This window comes from Camarhynchus parvulus, unplaced genomic scaffold (assembly GCF_901933205.1).
Source record: "Camarhynchus parvulus unplaced genomic scaffold, STF_HiC, whole genome shotgun sequence".
NCBI lineage: Eukaryota > Metazoa > Chordata > Aves > Passeriformes > Thraupidae > Camarhynchus > Camarhynchus parvulus.
The window spans coordinates 1-7,346 of NW_022148708.1; the positions used below are offsets into that span (position 1 = coordinate 1).

General features: G+C 66.0%; 1 long non-coding RNA gene across 1 annotated transcript; it reads left to right on the forward strand.

The window, feature by feature from the left end:
• The first annotated feature begins 1,353 nt into the window (after positions 1-1,353).
• LOC115917051 lies at positions 1,354-6,903 on the forward strand. The gene is made up of 4 exons (XR_004061661.1): positions 1,354-1,406; positions 5,010-5,065; positions 6,318-6,368; positions 6,861-6,903. It is a non-coding gene; the product is annotated as an uncharacterized LOC115917051 (long non-coding RNA).
• The last annotated feature ends 443 nt before the right edge of the window (positions 6,904-7,346 follow it).

Here is a 7,346-nt window from a genome sequence, read left to right on the forward strand (position 1 = left end):
TTCTGTCCCGGTTCTGTCCCGGTTCTGTCCCGGTGCGGTCCCGGTGCGGTTTCAGTGCGGTCCCGGTCCGATTCGGATGCCCGCAGTGCCGGTGCAGTGCCGGTTCTCCCGGTGCGGTCCCGGTCCGGTTCGGATGCCCGCAGTGCCGGTTCGATCCCGGTTCGATCCCGGTTCGGTCCCGGTCCGGTTCGGATGCCCGCAGTGCCGGTGCCGCTGTTGGCGCCGTTCCCGGTGCCTCAGGTGACCCCGCTGCGGTCCCGGTCCGGTGCTGGTCCGGTGCCAGTTCCGGTGCCGCAATCCCACTGCGGTCCCGGTCCGGTGCTGGTCCGGTGCCAGTTCCGGTGCCGCAATCCCACTGCGGTCCCGGTCCGGTGCTGGTCCGGTGCCAGTTCCGGTGCCGCAATCCCACTGCGGTCCCGGTCCGGTGCCAGTCCCGGTGCGGTTTTAATGCAGTCCCGGTGCGCTCCCGGTTCCATTGCAGTTCCGGTCCCGGTGCGGTCCCGGTGCGGTTCTGGTGCGGTTTTGTCCCGGTTCCATTGCAGTTCCGGTCCCGGTTCCGTTGCGGTCCCGGTGCCGGTTCCGGTGCGGTTTTAATGCAGTCCCGGTTCGGTCCCGGTGCGGTTCCGCTGCTGTTTTGTCCCGGTTCCATTGCAGTTCCGGTCCCGGTTCCGTTGCGGTCCCGGTGCCGGTTCCGGTGCGGTTTTAATGCAGTCCCGGTGTGTCCCGGTTCCATTGCAGTTCCGGTCCCGGTTCGGTGCCGGTGCCGTTCCGGTGCGGTTTTAATGCAGTCCCGGTGCGCTCCCGGTTCCATTGCAGTTCCAGTCCCGGTGCCGGTGCAGTCCCGGTGCGGTCCCGGTTCCGGTGCGGTCCTGGTTCCATCCCGGTCCCGGTTCCGGTTCCGTTGCGGTTCCATCCCGGTGCCGGTGCCGGTTCCGGTGCCGGTTCCGGTGCCGTTCCGGTTCCATCCCGGTCCCGGTCCCGGTGCCGGTGCCGGTTCCGGGTCCGGTGCCGGTGCCGGTTCCGTTGCGGTTCCATCCCGGTCCCGGTGCCGGTGCCGGTGCCGGTTCCGGTTCCGTTCCGGTTCCATCCCGGTGCCGGTTCCGTTGCGGTTCCATCCCGGTGCCGGTGCCGGTGCCGGTGCCGGTTCCGGTTCCGGTGCCGGTGCCGGTGCCGGTTCCGGTTCGGCGGGCCGGGATTGGCTGGCCCCGCGCCACCGGCCCCTCCCCGTCCCCGCCGCTAAAACGGCCCCGGGCGGGCCCGGCCCGCGGCCACAGCGACAGCGACAGCGACAGCGGGGACAGCGGGGACAGCGGGGACAGCGGGGACAGAGCGACAGCGGGGACAGCGCGACAGCGGGGACAGAGCGACAGCGGGGACAGAGCGACAGCCATGGGACCGACAGCGCCGTGAGACACCGGGGACTGAACCGGGACACCTGGGACAGGGGACAGGGGGGACAGAACCGGGACACTGGGGACAGGGGACAGGGGACAGAACCGGGGACACTGGGGATGGAGGGGACAGAACCGGGACACTGGGGACAGCACCGGGGGACAGAACCGGGGACAGCGGGGATGAGGGGACACCGGGGGACAGAGGTGGGACAGCGGGGATGGAGGGGATGGAGGGGACAGCGGGGACAGCAGGGGGACAGCGGGGACAGCGGGGATGGAGGGGACAGCGGGGACAGCGGGGGGACAGGAGTGGGACAGCGGGGGACAGCAGGGACAGGGGGACAGGAGGGACAGCGGGGATGGAGGGGACACGCGGGACAAGGGGACAGAGCACAGCGGGGACAGAGGCGGGGACACAGGGATGGGGGACCGACAGCGCGGGGACAGGGGACAGACCGGGACACCGGGGATGGAGGGGATGGAGGGGACACGGGGATGGGGGACAGCACCGGGACACCGGGGACAGGGGCAGGGATGGAGGGACAGACAGGGGACAGAGGGGACAGAACCGGGGACACTGGGGACGGAGGGGACAGAACCGGGACACCCGGGACAGGGGACAGAGGGGACAGAACCGGGGACACCGGGGATGGAGGGGACAGCAGCGGGGACAGTCCGGGGACAGGGGGATGGACGGGACAGCCGGGACAGGGCAGAGGGGACAGACGGGGGACACTGGGGATGGAGGGGACAGAACGGGGACACTGGGGATGAGGGATGGGGACAGCGGGGGGGGACAGAGGGGACAGTGGGGGGACACCTCGGGACAGCGGGGACACCGGGGGGGACAGCAGGGGAACAGCGGGGATGGAGGGGACAGAAGTGGGACACCGGGGGGACAGAGGACAGAGGGGACAAACCGGGACACTGGGGATGGAGGGGACAGAACCGGGACACCGGGGGACAGGGGACAGAGGGGACAGAACGGGGACACTGGGGATAGAGGGGACAGAAGTGGGGGACACTGGGGATGGAGGGACAGCACAGGGCACACGGGGCACACAGGGGACACAGGGACAGACGGGGACACCGGGGACACGGGGATACACAGGGGACAGAGGGGGTCACAGCGGGGATGGAGGGGACAGCAGTGGGGACAGGAGGGCCGCGGGGACACTGGGGATGGGGGGATGGAGGGGACCAGGGGGGGCACAGGGGGGACAGTGACCACGGGTGGCACTGGGGGTGACACCGGTGACCAGGGGGGGCACAGGGGATGGTGGCAATGACCATGGTTGGCACAGCAGGGTGACACTGGGCATGGAGGGGACAGGGAGGTGACAGTGGGGACCGGGTGGCTCTGGGGTGACAGTGGGGACAGCATGGGTGGCACAGGGGTGACAATGACCACGGGTGACACAGGGAGGTGACAGATGGCCACTGGTGGCACAGGGGAGACGGGGGACACGGGTGGCACAGGGGTGACAAGTGACACATGGGCACACAGGGGGGACAACGACCACGGGTGGCTCTGGGGGCTCCTGGGGGGACTCCGGGGTGGCGCAGGGGGTGACAATGGGGACCCGGGGTGGCACAGGGGGGGTGACAATGACCACGGGTGGCACAGGGGGGTGACAATGACCACGGGTGGCACAGGGGGTGACAATGGCCACGGGTGGCTCTGGGAGGTGACAATGACCACGGGTGGCACAGGGGGTGACAATCACCACGGGTGGCACAGGGGTGACAATGCCCACGGGTGGCACTGGGGGTGACAATGCCCACGGGTGGCTCTGGGGGTGACAATGACCACGGGTGGCTCTGGGGTGACAATGACCACGGGTGGCACAGGAGGTGACAATCCCCACGGGTGGCACAGGGGGTGACAATGCCCACGGGTGGCTCTGGGGGTGACAATGACCACGGGTGGCACAGGGGGGTGACAATGACCACGGGTGGCACAGGGGTGACAATGCCCACGGGTGGCTCTGGGGGGTGACAATGACCACGGGTGGCACAGGAGGTGACAATGACCACGGGTGGCACAGGGGGTGACAATGACCACGGGTGGCACTGGGGGTGACAATGACCCCACGGGTGGCTCTGGGGGTGACAATGACCACGGGTGGCACAGGAGGTGACAATGACCACGGGTGGCACAGGAGGTGACAATGCCCACGGGTGGCACTGGGGGTGACAATGACCACGGGTGGCACAGGAGGTGACAATGACCACGGGTGGCACTGGGGGTGACAATGACCACGGGTTGGCTCAGGGGGTGACAATGACCATGGGTGGCACAGGGGGTGACAATGACCACGGGTGGCACGGGGGTGACAATGACCACGGGTGGCACAGGAGGTGACAATGACCACGGGTGGCACAGGGGGTGACAATCCCCACGGGTGGCACAGGGAGGTGACAATGACCACGGGTGGCTCTGGGAGGTGACAATCCCCACGGGTGGCACAGGAGGTGACAATGACCACGGGTGGCACAGGGAGGTGACAATGACCATGGGTGGCACAGGGGGTGACAATGACCACGGGTGGCACAGGGAGGTGACAATGACCACGGGTGGCACAGGAGGTGACAATGACCACGGGTGGCTCTGGGGGTGACAATGACCACGGGTGGCACAGGGGGTGACAATGACCACGGGTGGCACAGGGGGTGACAATGACCACGGGGGGCACAGGGGGTGACAATGACCACGGGTGGCACAGGGGGTGACAATGCCCACGGGTGGCACAGGGGGTGACAATGACCACGGGTGGCACAGGGGGTGACAATGACCACGGGTGGCACAGGGGGTGACAATCCCCACGGGTGGCACAGGGGGGTGACAATGCCCACGGGTGGCACAGGGGGTGACAATGACCACGGGTGGCACAGGGGGTGACAATCCCCACGGGTGGCACAGGGGGTGACAATGACCACGGGTGGCACAGGGGGTGACAATGACCACGGGTGGCTCTGGGGGTGACAATGACCACGGGTGGCACAGGGGGTGACAATGACCACGGGTGGCTCGGGGGGTGACAATGACCACGGGTGGCACAGGGGGGTGACAATGACCACGGGTGGCACAGGGGTGACAATGACCATGGGTGGCACAGGGGGGGAGATGGCACAGGTGGCTCGGGGTGACAATGACCACGGGTGGCACAGGGGGGTGACAATGCCCACGGGTGGCACACGGGGGGTGACAATGACCACGGGTGGCACAGGGGGGTGACAATGACCACGGGTGGCACAGGGGGTGACAATGACCACGGGTGGCACAGGGGGTGACAATGACCACGGGTGGCACAGGGAGGTGACAATGACCACGGGTGGCTCTGGGGGTGACAATGACCACGGGTGGCACAGGGGGTGACAATGACCACGGGTGGCTCAGGAGGTGACAATGACCACGGGTGGCACAGGGGGGGTGACAATGACCACGGGTGGCACAGGAGGTGACAATGACCACGGGTGGCACAGGAGGTGACAATGACCACGGGTGGCACAGGAGGTGACAATGACCACGGGTGGCTCTCGGGTGGCACTCGGGGGGGGGAGGTGACACTGTGGCAGTGCCAGCCGTGTCCCCAAGCCGCCGTGTCCCCTCAGGCTCCCGGCGCTCGCCGTTGTCACCGCTCTGCTGGCGGCCACCACCATGGCCCAGGGTGATCTGAGCGGGGCGGGGTCACCGCGGGGTCACATCGGGGTCACGTCGGGGTCACTCTGGTGTCACATCGGTGTCACATCGTTGTCACTGCGGTGTCACTCTGGTGTCACTTTGGTGTCACTTTGGTGTCACCCTCGGTGTCACTCTGGTGTCACTCTGGTGTCACTTCGGTGTCACTCTGGTGTCACTCTGGTGTCACCCCTGGTGTCACCCCTGGTGTCACATTGGTGTCACTGCAGTGTCACACTGGTGTCACATCGGTGTCACTCTGGTGTCACTCTGGTGTCACCCCTGGTGTCACATCGGTGTCACTCTAGTGTCACCCCTGGTGTCACATTGGTGTCACTGCAGTGTCACTCTGGTGTCACATCAGTGTCACATCAGTGTCACATCGGTGTCACATCGGTGTCACTCTGGTGTCACCAGGGTGTGGCCACCGTGGGTGAGGGGGGATCTGGGGGGGGTCCCACGGTGCCACCCCCGGTGTCACTCTGGTGTCATCCCCATGTCACCCCGGTGTCACTTCGGTGTCACATCGGTGTCACTCTCGTGTCACTCTGGTGTCACCCCTGGTGTCACATTGGTGTCACTCTGGTGTCACTCTGGTGTCACTCTGGTGTCACCCCTGGTGTCACATTGGTGTCACTCTGGTGTCACCCCTGGTGTCACCCCTGGTGTCACATTGGTGTCACTGCAGTGTCACTCTGGTGTCACATCGGTGTCACCCCTGGTGTCACATCGGTGTCACTCTGGTGTCACCATCGGGGTCACTCTGGTGTCACTCTGGTGTCACATCGGGGTCACTCTGGGGTCACATCGGTGTCACCAGGGTGTGGCCACCGTGGGTGAGGGGAGATCTGGGGGGAGGTCCCACGGTGCCACCCCCGGTGTCACCCCGGTGTCACCTTCGTGTCACTTTGGTGTCACCCTCGATGTCACTCTGGTATCACCTTCGTGTCACTTTGGTGTCACCCTCGATGTCACCTCGGTGTCACCAGGGTGTGGCCACTGTGGGGCCGATGGTGACGGTGGGGGGGGGAGGGGGGGTCCCTCGCTGTCACCTCGCTGTCACCTCGATGTCACCCTCTCACCCTTGATGTCACCTCGCTGTCACCTCGCTGTCACCTCGATGTCACCCTTGGTGTCACCCTCGCTGCCACCTCGATGTCACCCTCGATGTCACCTCCATGTCACCCTCGATGTCACCCTCGATGTCACCTCCATGTCGTGTCCCCGCGGTGTCCCCGCAGGTGCCGCGGGTCCCCTGCAGGTGGCGCTGTCGGCGGAGGGACAGACCCCGGGTAAGGGGGGGGGGCGGATTTGGGGACCCCCAGAGCCCCAATCTGGGGGGGGCAGGGGGGTCTGGGGACATCTCTGGTGACGCTGTGTCCCCTCCGTGTCCCCTCTGTGTGTCCCCTCCGTGTCCCCCCCGTGTCCCCTCCATGTCCCCCCCGTGTCCCCTCCGTGTCCCCTCCGTGTCCCCCCTGTGTCCCCTCTTTGTGTGCCTCCTTTTGTCCCCTCTCTGTGTCCCCTCCATGTCCCCCCATGTCCCCTCCATGTCCCCTCTGTGTCCCTCTGTGTGTCCCCGCTGTGTCCCCCCTTTTGTCCCCTCTCTGTGTCCCCTCCATGTCCCCTCTCTGTGTCCCCTTTCTGTCCCCTCTGTGTCCCCTCTGTGTCCCCCCTTTTGTCCCCCCCGTGTCCCCTCTGTGTCCCCTCCATGTCCCCTCTCTGTGTCCCCTCTGTGTCCCCCCTTTTGTCCCTTTTGTCCCTTTTGTCCCCCCGTGTCCCCCCAGAGCCGCCCGGTCCCGCCCGGCTGGAGGCGTCAGGAGAGAGTGAGTGGGGGGGGGGACCCCAAAAATCCCCGGGGACCCCAAAAATGGGAACGGGGACCCCAAAAATCCCCGGGAAACCCAAAAAATCCCCCAAAATGGGAACAGGGACCCCAAAAATGGACACGGGGACCCCAAAAATCCCCGGGAACCCCAAAATCCCCAAAAATGGGAACAGGGACCCCAAAAATGGACACGGGGACCCCAAAATCCCCAAAAATCGGGAACAGGGACCCCAAAAATGGACACGGGGACCCCAAAAATGGACACGGGGACCCCAAAATCCCCAAAAATCCCCGGGAACCCCAAAATCCTCCAAAAATGGGAACGGGGACCCCAAAAATCCCCGGGAACCCCAAAAATGGGAACAGGGACCCCAAAAATGGACACGGGGACCCCAAAAATCCCTGGGAACCCCCCAAACAAAATGGGAACAGGGACCCCAAACCC